We start from the raw sequence: 12,874 nt of genomic DNA on the forward strand, positions 1-12,874 counted from the left end.
TAATAATTAGTGATGTTGAGCAGCTTTTCATGTACTTCTTGGCCATCTGTATGTCTTCTTTGGGGAAATCTCTATTTAGGTCTTCTGCCCATTTTTGGATTGAATTCTTTGTTTTTTTAATATTGAGCTGCATGAGCTGTTGATATATTTTGGAGATTCATCCTTTGTCCGCTGATTTGTTTGCAAATATTTTCTCCCATTCTGAGGGTCGTCTTTTCGTCTTGTTTGTAGTTTCCTTTGCTTTGCAAAAGCTTTTAAGTTTCACTAGGTCCCATTTGTTTATTTTTGTTTTTATTTCCATTACTCTAGGAGGTGGGTCAAAAAAGATCTTGCTGTGATTTATGTCAAAGAGTGTTCTTCCTATGTTTTCCTCTAAGAGTTTTATAGTGTCCACTGTTACATTTAGGTCTGTAACCCATTCTGAGTTTATTTTTGTGTATGGTGTGAGGGAGTGTTCTAATTTCATTCTTTTACATGTAGCTGTTCAGTTTTCCCAGCACCACTTACTGAAGAGGCTGTCTTTTCTCCATTGTATATCCTTGCCTCCTTTGTCATAGATTAGTTGACCATAGGTGCATGGGGTTATCTCTGGGCTTTTTATCCTGTTCCATTGATCTGTATTTCTGTTTTTGTGCCAGTACCATATTGTCTTGATTACTGTAGCTTTGTAGTATAGGCTGAAGTCAGGGAGTCTGATTCCTCCAGCTCCGTTTTTTTCCCTCAAGACTGCTTTGGCTATTCAGGGTCTTCCATGTCTCCATACAAATTTTAAGATTTTTTGTTCTAGTTCTGTAAAAAATGCCATTGGTAATTTGATTGCATCGAATCTGTAGATTGCTTTGGGTAGTAGAGTCATTTTCACAATACTGATTCTTCCAATCCAAGAACATGGTATATCTCTCGATCTGTTTGTAACATCTTTAATTTCTTTCATCAGTGTCTTATAGTTTTCTGCATACAGGTCTTTTGTATCCCTAGATAGGTTTATTCCAGGGATTTTATTCTTTTTGTTGCAGTGGTAAACGGGAGTCTTTCCTTAATTTCTCTTTCAGATTTTTCATCATTAGTGTATAGGAATGCAAGAGATTTCTGTGCATTAATTTTGTATCCTGCTACTTTACCAAATTCATTGATTAGCTCTAGTAGTTTTCTGGTGGCATCTTTAGGATTCTCTATGTATAGTATCATGTCATCTGCAAACAGTGACAGTTTTACTTCTTCTTTTCCAATTTGTATTGCCTTTATTTCTTTTTCTTCTCTGATTGCCATGGCTAGGACTTCCAAAACTATGTTGAATAACAGTGGCGAAAGTGGACATCCTTCTCTTGTTCCTGATCTTAGAGCAAATGCTTTCAGTTTTTCACCATTGAGAATGATGTTTGCTGTGGGTTTGTTGTATATGGCCTTTGTTATGTTGAGGTAGGTTTCCTCTATGCCCACTTTCTGGAGAGTTTTTATCACAAATGGGTGTTGAATTCTGTCAAAAGCTTTTTCTGCATCTATTGAGATGATCAAATGGTTTTTATTCTTCAATTTGTTAATATGGTGTATCACATTGATTGATTTGCATATATTGAAGAATCCCTGCATTCTTGGAATAAACCCCACTTGATCATGGTGTATGATCCTTTTAATGTGTTGTTGGATTCTGTTTGCTAGTGTTTTGTTGAGGATTTTTGCATCTATATTCATCAGTGATATTGGTCTGTAATTTTCTTTCTCTGTAGTCTCTTTGTCTGGTTTTGGTATCAGGAGAATGGTGGCCTCTTAGAATGAGTTTGGGAGTGTTCCTTCCTCTGCTTTATTTTGGCAGAGTTTGGGAAGGATAGGTGTTAGCTCTTCTCTAAAAGTTTGTTGGAATTCACCTGTGAAGCCATCTGGTCCTGGGCTTTTGTCTGTTGGAAGATTTTTAATCACAGTTTCAATTTCATTACTTGTGATTGGTCTGTTCATATTTTCTATTTCTTCCTGGCTCAGTCTTGGAAGGTTATACCTTTCTAAGAATTTGTCCATTTCTTCCAGGTTGTCCATTTTATTGCATAGAGTTGCTTGTAGTAGTCTCTTGGGATGATTTGTATTTCTGCAGTGTCTGTTGCAACATCTCCTTTTTCGTTTCTAATTTCATTGATTTGCACCCTCTCCCTCTTTTTCTTGATGAGACTGGCTAAGGGTTCATCAATTTTGTTCATCTTCTCAAAGAACCAGCTTTTAGCTTTATTGATCTTTGCTATTGTTTTGTTTCGATTTCATTTATTTCTGATCTTTATAATTTCTTTCCTTCTACTAACTTTGGGTTTTGTTTGTTCTTCTTTCTCTAGTTCCTTTAGGTGTAGGATTACATTGTTTATTTGAGATTTTTCCTGTTTCTTGAGGTAGGCTTGTATTGCTATTAACTTCCCTCTTAGAACTGCTTTTGCTGCATCCCATAGGTTTTGGATCATGGTGTTTTTGTTATAATTTATCTCTAGGTATTTTCTGATTTCCTCTTTTATTTCTTCAGTGATATCTTGGTCATTTAGTAACGTATTGTTTAGTCTCCATGTGTTTGTGTTCTTTTCCCTGTAACTGATTTCTAATCTCATAGCGCTGTGGTCAGAAAAGATGCTTTATATGATTTCAATTTTCTTCAATTTACTGAGGCTTGATTTGTGACCCAAGATGTGATCTATCCTGGAGAATGTTCCGTGCGCATTTGAGAAGAAAGTGTAATCTGCTGTTTTTGTTTCTTTATTAATTTTCCGTTTGGATGATCTGTCCATTGGTGTAAGTGAGGTGTTAAACTCTCCCATTATTATTGTGTTGCTGTTGATTTCCTCTTTTACAGCTGTTAGCAGTTGCCTTATGTATTGAGGTGCCCCTATGTTGGGTGCATATATATTTATAATTTATATCTTCTTCTTGGATTGATCCCTTGATCATTATGTAGTGTCCTTCCTTGTCTCTTGTAACATTCTTTATTTTAAAGTCTATTTTATCTTATATGAGTATTGCTACTCCAGCTTTCTTTTGATTTCCATTTGCATGGACTATCTTTTTCCATCCCTTCACTTTCAGTCTCTATGTGTCCCTAGGTCTGACATGGGTCTCTTGTAGACAGCATATATATGGGTGTTGTTTTTGTATCCATTCAGCAAGCCTGTGTCTTTTGGTTGGAGGATTTAATCCATTCACGTTTAAGGTAACTATCGATATGTATGTTCCTATGACCATTTTCTTAATTGTTATGTGTTTGTTTTTGTAGGTCCTTTCCTCCTCTTGTGTTTCCCACTTAGAGAAATTCCTCTAGCGTTTGTTGTAGAGCTGGTTTAGTGGTGCTGAATTCTCTTAGCTTTTGCTTCTCTGTAAAGCTTTTGATTTCTCCATTGAATCTGAATGAGATCCTTGCCAGGTAGAGTAATCTTGGTTGTAGATTCTTCCCTTTCATCACTTTAGATATGTCATGCCACTCCCTTCTGGCTTGTAGAGTTTCTGCTGAGAAATCAGCTGTTAACCTTATGGGAGTTCCCTTGTATGTTATTTGTCTTTTTTCCCTTGCTGCTTTCAATAATTTTTCTTTGTCTTTAATTTTTACCAGTTGATTACTATGTGTCTTGGCATGTTTCTCCTTGGGTTTATCCTGTAGGGGACTCGCTGCACTTCCTGGACTTGGGTGGCTATTTCCTTTCCCATGTTAGGGACGTTTTCACCTATAATCTTTTCAAATATTTTCTCTGGTCCTTTCTCTCACTCTTCTCCTTCTGGGACCCCTATAATGCGAATGTTGTTGTGTTTAATGTTGTTCCAGAGGTCTCTTAGGCTGTCTTCATTTCTTTTCATTCTTTTCTCTTTATTCTGTGCCACAACAGTGAATTCCACCATTCTGTCTTCCAGGTCATTTATCCGTTCTTCTGCCTCCATTATTCTGCTATTGATTCCTTGTAGTGTAGTTTTCATTTCAGTTATTGTATTGCTCATCTCTGTTTGTTTGTTCTTTAATTCTTCTAGGTCTTTGTTAAACATTTCTTGCATCTTCTCAATCTTTGCCTCCATTCTTTTTCTGAGGTCCTAGATCATCTTCACTGTCTTTATTCTGAATTCTTTTTCTGGAAGGTTGCCTATCTCCACTTCATTTAGTTGTTTTTCTGAGGTTTTATCTTTTTCCTTCATCTGGTACATAGCCCTCTGCCTTTTCATCTTGTCTATCTTTCTGTGAATGTGGTTTTTGTTCCATAGGCTGCAGGATTGTAGTTCTTGCTTCTGCTGTCTGCCCTCTGGTGGATTAGGCTATATAAGAGGCTTGTGCAAGTTTCATGATGGGAGAGAGTGGTGATGGGCAGAGCTCAGTGAAACTTTAATCTGCTTGTCTGCTGATGCGTGGGGCTGGGTTCCCTCCTTGTCGGTTGTTTGGCCTGAGGCGACCCAACACTGGAGCCTACCTGGCTTTTTGGTGAGGCTAATGGCGTATTCTGGGAGGGCTCACACCAAGGAGTTCTTCCCAGAACTGCTGCCAGTGTCCTTGTCCTCACGGTGAGACACAGCCACCCCCCACCTCTGTAGAAGACCCTCCACCACTAGCAGGCAGGCCTCGTTCAGTCTCCTGTGGGGTCACTGCTCCTTCCCCTGCATCCTGATATGCACACTACTTTGTGTGTGCCCTCCAAGAGTGGAGTCTCTGTTTCTCCCAGTCCTGTCAAAGTCCTGCAATCAAATCCCACTAGCTTTCAAAGTCTGATTCTCTAGGAATTCCTCCTCCCATTGCCGGACCCCCAGGTTGGGAAGCCTGACGTGGGGCTCAGAACCTTCACTCCAGTGGGTGGACTTCTGTGGTACAAGTGTTCTCCAGTTTGTGAGTCACCCACCCAGCAGTTATGGGATTTGATTTTATTGTGATTGCGCCCCTGCTACCGTCTCACTGTGGCTTTTCCTTTGTCTTTGGATGTGGGGTATCTTTTTTAGTGAGTTCCGGTGTCTTCCTGTTGATGATTGTTCAGCAGTTAGTTGTGATTCTGGTGCTCTTGCAAGAGGGAGTGAGCGCATGTCCTTCTACTCCACCATCTTGAACCAATCTCTGGCTGCTATATATATATTTTTGGTCTAGTCTTATTTTGTCTGCAATGGGAGGGCTAGTCTTGTACCAGTTACTCCATCACAGCTGGTGTCAAAAGCCTCTTATTCTCTCTTATCCAAACTACTAATACAGTCTCTTCATTGGTGATATTCTGCCCCTTAAATCTATCCTTTATATAGTTTCCAGAATATTTCTAAAATGCAATTATAATCATTTACGGTACACCTCCATGAGATTCCTCCAATAACAGATCTCTCTCTCGCACTTTACTTATACATGGAATCATAATTATTCATTTGTGCAACTAATTCCACATAAGTTAACAGCTTAACTTACCAGTCATTCTGAGACTTAAAGGCCTTCAGTTGCTCTCCTTTGCAGTGTTTTTCAAAGAGGTGATGGTATGTTTGTGTGTGCATGTGACAAGGGATTTATCTCTCTGCTTCAACCAGAGCATAATTCTGAGTTTATCTGTTGTACAGGGCTTCTGCATAAGCTTTTCTACAAAAGGCGTTGTTCTGCTAAAAGAGTGTTTTGAAACTAATATCTTACAGAGCAAGTGCAAGTTCCCTTATATAGTATACCAGGTTTTCCACAATCTGGCCACTGTATAAGTAACCAGCTTTAGACTTTACATAGTAGGAACACCAAATTGCTTGCATTTCCCTAACATATTCCTTATGTTGTAGTTCAATGCCTTTGCTTAGTTTGTTCTCTCAGACTGAAATATTTTCCCTCACTTTCTTTTCTATTCTATACCTGCAAGGTAAACTCCTAACCATCCTAAGGCTTAGGACAGGCATTGCTTCTTCCAGGAACCTTCCTTTCTATCAGTTCCCTAAGGGAGGTTAAGGTACACCTCCCTGAGGTTCCTCCAATAACAAATCTTTCTCTGGCACTATACTTATACATGGATTCATAATTATTCATTTGTGCAACTAATTCCACATAAGTTAACAGCTTAACTTACCAGTCAATCTCCAAACCTTAAAATAGCTCCAACTCACAAATGAATAAATGAATATTTGATAGGTAGAGACGGGGGCCATTTTAGGCAAAGGAAGTAACATAACATCAGCCAAGAAGTTGGTACGCATACTATTTTTTTTTACTGTATTTGGAACCAGGAGTAGGCCAATTTAGCTAGAGCCTCTTAAGGGGGAGAAGTGGGAGAACACCAAAATATATTATAACCACATGGGAAGGCTTTAATACCAGGCCATGAATAATTCAGGAAGCACTGGGAAACAATTCAAGTTTTTAGATCAGAGGAATAGTAGTCTTGTAATTGGTCTGTCTCCTTCCTACCTTTCCCTCTTCCAATACATCTTACAGATTAATATTCATAACACATAACTTTGATCCCCTTCCTTTCTTAAGCTTCCTTTGGTAACTGCCCATTGTCAATAGCATCTTAATGACAGAGACTACAGTGCTTTAGAATAAATGGATTTCTTTCTTTTATTCTATCCAGTTTACTTGTGCTATTTATCAAATGCCATTTTAAAATTATTTTTCCTATTCCCACAACTAAATTTGGTACTGGGGAGAGGGGAAAGAACTGTGTCTTATTCTTTGTAACTCCTATCAGTGAATTCACATGCAGAGGCACATTATGTATCTGCCGAATAACTTGAAAGTAGTTCTGAATGAAATATGCCATGGGTAGTTTACCCCAGGATAAATAACAATTGATTTTAGCTGTTTGCACAAAGCCTAACTGCTATTTTCATCAATATATCTGAGTGTAAATACTGTTTTCTAAAATCATGAAAAATATTTAAAAATATTTTGAAATTGCATTATTACTACCTTGCTGCCTTTACACTAGCATCAAGCTTTTAAAATTCCAAATACAGAAAGTAGAGTCTGACTGAAGAAAAAAGGAGCCACATTTACCATTCTTAATGCCTTGTTATTGCCAAAAGAAAGGAACTCACAAATTCAGCTTTCTTTTGTATTTTTATACTGGCTGCACCCTGGCGAGTTCATGATTATCTTCTCTACCATTTCCCTCAACTCCTTAATCTCTAGTTTACTTGGTCTTATCTCTTGCAAGCAAAATGGAATTCAAATGGCCTCCTACGTCCTCTTTGAACGGGTTGGTGCCAAGCCAGCTGGGGCCTATCCTGGCATCCGGACAGGGAAGTAAATTCATAACACATAAGCAATGTCTATTGGCACAATTTGCATGAAGCAATTTACTGAATCAGTGAATCATTTCTCAAGGTGATACTCCTGGCACCTCTTTCAGCATTCTGCCCAGATCTACTCTTCTGTTACATTCCCATTTTGGTAATTAGTATACTTAACACTCTTCCCATGTACATTGCCCAAGCAACCTTTTTCCCATTTCTGACAGGAAACATGCAGAGTTAAGGGAGAGCATTAAAAGATCCCACACAGTGAATACATGAGTGATACTAGACTAATATAATCCTCCCACATTCCAACACTGCCTGGCTAAGGATTCAGTTTAAACCCTTACAGAACCCTCTTAATTGATCTTATTAATACAGGAATAAACACCCCTGTGATTTGCTGATTAAGGTTTAAAACAGCTTTTTAAGATAATTTTAGCAGGAAATTCCTTAAACTCCTTGTTTCAAGGAATTCTAAGTTGTTTCATGCAAAACTCCAAAGATAAGAGTTATATTCTTCTTGATAGTGTGGGTGGAAGGTAAAAAGAGTGACAGCATATTCTGGTCCTTCCACACACACACACACACAAAAAAAGTATTTCTAAACTTTTCCTATCATGAAATTAACAGAATATTAAATAAAATTCAAGTAGCAGGTATAACAATGCCTTAACATTTTCTTATCCTAGAGATTTAATCCAGTTTCTCCAACTTATAGTGGTAGAACATACCCGTCTCAGGGCATTAAACTGTTTGCGTAAACTTGTCATCCCTTACCTGGTCTATTGCAATAACGTAACTCATCTATTTCCTTCCAATCCCTTTCACTCAATTTTCCACGTGATCAACAGAGTTACTTTTCTAAGAAGCAAATGTGATGATGTCATTGCCGTGTTAAATACCTTTCCATGATCCAAATCATTTCTAGAATAAAGTCCAAATTCCTTAGCATGGCCTTCAAGGCACTTTATTATTCGGCTCTTGCCAGCTATCATTTTTCCTCTTGCAAATTATATTCCAAGAATTCTGAACATTTTGCAGTTTGCCAAAGAGATATAAGATGTTTCTTGACTTTGTATCTTTATATATACGTGGAATATCCTTCCCTTCTTTTCCTCCAAGTGAGCTTCTATTTGTCCCTAAAGACATGGCTTAATCACAAATTTATCTGTAGATACTTTTTTGGCATTCTCTACTTTAAACAATAACCCACCCCAGGCAATATCTTAGTTAATCTTTCCCTTGTGGTAATGTAATAATCTTTTTTAAAAAATTGTATTGAGGTTAAATTCATGTAACATAAAATTAACCACTGTGAAGTGAATACTTCAGTGACATTTAGTACATTCATGATGTTGTGCAACCACCACCTCTGTATCTAGTTCTAAACAGTTTTAACTTTTAATTTACCTCAGTGTGTTCCCAACAAACTGCATCTTTGCAACCACAATACTTTACACATAACAGATGATCAATAAATAAAGATGGAATTTCATATTCAACAATAGAAAAGCATCTTATGGATTATTTTTCCCCTCTTTTATTATCCAGTCTTAGAAAAAATATGTAATTACACCTCTTGTTGTGGGAAGACTTATCACATAAAAAAGAAAAGATAGAAGGTTCGTCTCCTCTCAAACTTAAATTAAAAAAATGGATATTCAGGAATCAAAGTTTATAATTTGGCTTTTTCAAAATTTATTCAACAAATATTTGTTAGAATTTACTTATGTGTCAGAACTGTTCTAAGCACTGAGGGATATAGCACTGAAAAAAACGGATAAAATCCACCCTGCCCTAAAAGCTTATATAAGAGAAAAGAGACAATAAACATAATAAATAAATTATATAGCATTTTAGAAGGTGGTAAATGCTATAGGGGAAAAAAAAATACAGCCAGGTAATTAGATCGGAAGTTCTGAATGGAGATACAGGGAGGGGTTGCAATTTTGAATAAGTTGGTCAGAGTAGGGCTTATTGAGCAGGTGACATGCAACCAAAGAGTTGAAGGAGGTGAGAAAGTGAGTCCTGCAAATATCTGAGGGAAAAGCCAAGGCTAAGGTCTTGAGGCAAGAACATGCCTGATGTGCTTAAAACAGTGACAAAGCCATATCCAAGTAGAGGTGTATAATGGACAGATGGATATATGAGTCTAGAGAAGAGAGATGTGTAGGCTTAAGATAAAAAATTAAGATCATCAGCTTTAGAGGGTATTTGAAGTCATAAGATTGGATGAGATTCCTAAAGAAGTGAGGTCCACGGACTGAACTCTGTAGCACTCCCCTGTTGAGATTTGGAGAGTAGAAGAGAAATCTGCAAAGATGACTCAGAAGGAACTGCCAGAGAGACAGGAAGAAAACTAAGACAGCAGTGTCATGGAAGCCAAGTGAAGAAAGTGGTTCTAGGAGGAGGAATGAGTGATCAACTGCATTAAATTCCACTAACAGATTAAGTAAGACAAGAAGTGAGAACTGACCACTGAATTTAGCAATATGGAGGTCACCAGTGAGCTTAACAAGAGCAATTTTCACAAGGTGACATAGGTCAGAGTATGAATGAAGTAGGTTTAAGAGAGAATGAGAGGAGAAGAATTAGAGACAATGAGTTTAGAAGTTTCCAGAATTTTTGCTGGTAAGGGAAGCAAAGAAAGGGGTGGTAACTGGCGGTAGAAGTGAGATTAATGCAGGCTCATTTTTTCTTTTAAGATGGGAGAAATAATAGCATGCTGATGGGAACGATCTAGTAGAGAGCAGAGTTGGAGATGTAAAAGAGGTAAGGGAGAACTGCTATTGATACATCCTTGAATAGGCAAGAATGGGCACAAGGGGAGGGGCTGACAGTTGGATTGTACACAATCAAACCACAGTGAAAAGAGGGAAATCAGAGTATAAGGAAATAGTTGCTGGTGGATGGGTAGACATGGTAAAAGAGTTCTCTTTTGAGTGGCTGAATTTTCTCAGTGAAATAAGCAGCAAAGTAATCAGCTATAAGTGATGGTAATAGACAAGGAATTATAATAGAAGAGGAAGCATGAAAAAATCATCTTAGAAATCATCCTGGATTGTGCTACTCCAAGTGTGGTGCAACGTCCTGTGCTGTTCTGCAAACTGTTAATGGTCCACAATAAACAATTTAGCAACACAGAAATTGAGAATTGTGCCTGGTGTGATCAGTGGATTCATCTCATTGTACAGCACACTCTCCATGAACATGTACAATTTTTGTAATTCTATTCCTTATTTTCCTATGTATGATTATTATTGTACTGTAATTTCATTTTTGTTTAATCTAATAAAAAATTTGGACTTAGACTTTTGTCTTTTTAAAACTTGATTTTTCTTCACAATTCACATTATTGTATTTTATTGTTCATGATGAGGTAGGGAAAAACTTGGTCCTTTACCACGCATAGACTGAGAAGCACTAGTCCAGTAGAGTTGGAAAGCAACTGGACTAGGAAATGTTTTGTGATTGCCAAGCAGCATTAGAGGCTCACATGAGATTTGTAGCCATTAGTTTAAAGACTGTCAGCAGGGTGGAGTGATTTTCTCCAGACACATTATGCTGCACGGAAGCAGGGCAGGATAGATGAGGAGCAGGATTTAACTGACCTATCACACTGCCAAGCGAGTATGATGATGCAAAAAAGGGCAAGGAAATAGTATGCAAAGATGAAAATGACTGACCATGGAATTCAAGCTGGGAGAAGAGGGAAGAGAGGATATCAGAGGTATGAGGGGCAGAAAAGGTGACAAGATCAATGGCCCATAGGTCCCAAAGGATCGAAAAATTGTTGGAAAAAGGGATGAACTTGAAAGATATGAGGTCAGACAGTAAGATGCACACAATTGAGAATATTGAGAAATTGTAGCAATGAGGCAGGGTAGAGGAAAAGATTCTTGGAGGAGAGGAGTTCAAGGAACTTAGAGTCAGTGTGTTGAAAGAATCATCTCTGTAGACACTGGAATCCTCACAAGTTAAGGCTGGAGTAGTGCTGGAAATAATGATAATGAGCCAGAAGCTAAAATCAACAAGATGACGGGGGCCGGGGGTGGGGCTGGAAGATGACTACAACATGGGACTCAGAGTCTGGGCTTTATAGGGAAAATGAGGGAGAACAGACAGGAAGCAGCCATGAAAGGAGAAGGATGCCTACTACAGGCAGCATGGTATGAAGGCTGTGGGAAAAAAACAGCCATCACTTGACAGGACAGGAAAACTACAGGTTCTCACGAGATCAAGAAGTTAAGGAGCTGCTTCAGAAAAGGGGTGGAAGAAACAGCTGATTTGGTTGATGATGGACTGTGAGTTGCAGAGGGCAAAGGGTTTCAAAAGGTGGGAAAGGAGAAAAGAGGACATACAGAGCGATATGTAGACGAGAAAATGAGGGGTTCCCCAGATGTCTAGGGCTACTCTTGATGGCTGGCATAAAAAGCGATAAAGTACATAAGAAATTGTTTTAGAAATCATTCATCATGGACAGTTATTTTATGGGACTAAAGGGAGCCCAAGCCTGGATTACTAAATTGATCAGTAATATTTAATCCATGCTTTATATCTTGGTTCTAGATAAGGAATGCTCTTGACCTTATGCTATCTATCTTTAGGCTATTTAATTTCTCACATTACTAATTGAATAAAATGTAGGTAAGGGCAAAAAGATGGCAGATGATATGTTCATATCACTCCTTATTAACAGCTCTGATAAAAGACTGCTGACAGAGTCGATTGGTTTAAATGCACATGTTAAATTATCTGTCTATTCAAATTGGATAATTAGAAATATTCTACACTAATATTCACTCTACCAATTTTTATTATGTATCTACTTAATAGAAACAAAGCAACATGTACTATACTGTTCCAGAAAGGGCTCACCTTTATTGAATTATTTTAATAAAATTAAGTTTAATTATATTACAATACTGGAAAAGGGTCATGGGTAGGGAGATGGTAACAAAAGTAAGGGACATTTTTCAATGGTTGGAGAAAAAGAATAACCAAGTTCATAGAGGGCACATTAGTCAGGCCCTTGCAAGTAAGAATTGCCTATGAAAATAAAAGAAGAAACTGAAATTGCTTTATTGCTATGACCTTGCCTTTACGATGTTAAAGAATGGTAAGTAAGAGAAGAGATGCAAAAGAAAAGGGACGGAGGTGGAGGAGAGAGAGGAGAAAAGGGAGGTAGAGATCCACAGACTAGAATTAAGAAATGTGTTTTCTGCCCACTGCTTCCTCCGAACTAACTTTTCCAGAGGGATGGCTTATGAAATTGATATTCTACCTACAGTTTTCTAGTTATTTATATATATTTTTGGCAATTAATCTTTCTCCTTCATCGAATGAGATCTCTTCTTCTCCTTCCCTCCCATTATCCCTCTTCTTGTCAAGATCATACTAATTTTTTCTACCTACAGTTTTCTAGTTATTTATATATATTCTACCTACAGTTTTCTAGTTATTCTAGCTACAGTTTTCTACCTACAGTTTTCTAGTTATTTATATATATTCTACCTACAGTTTTCTAGTTATTCTACCTACAGTTTTCTAGTTATTTATATATATTTTTGGCAATTAATCTTTCTCCTTCATCGAATGAGATCTCTTCTTCTCCTTCCCTCCCATTATCCCTCTTCTTGTCAAGATCATACTAATTTTTTTATGTTGTGGAGTAGGATGGTTTTTT

At 37.7% G+C, this 12,874-nt stretch overlaps 1 protein-coding gene across 18 annotated transcripts in view; it reads right to left on the reverse strand.

The window, feature by feature from the left end:
• The window catches only part of RASAL2 (RAS protein activator like 2), a 393,146-nt gene that overhangs the window by 189,582 nt on the left and 190,690 nt on the right, over positions 1 to 12,874 (reverse strand). The gene's annotated exons all lie outside the window — the stretch shown is intronic.

Source organism: Delphinapterus leucas, chromosome 1 (genome assembly GCF_059928025.1).
Source record: "Delphinapterus leucas isolate spDelLeu-1000000601 "Yukka" chromosome 1, BTC_Dleu_Yukka2, whole genome shotgun sequence".
In the NCBI taxonomy this organism is placed as follows: Eukaryota; Metazoa; Chordata; class Mammalia; order Artiodactyla; family Monodontidae; genus Delphinapterus; species Delphinapterus leucas.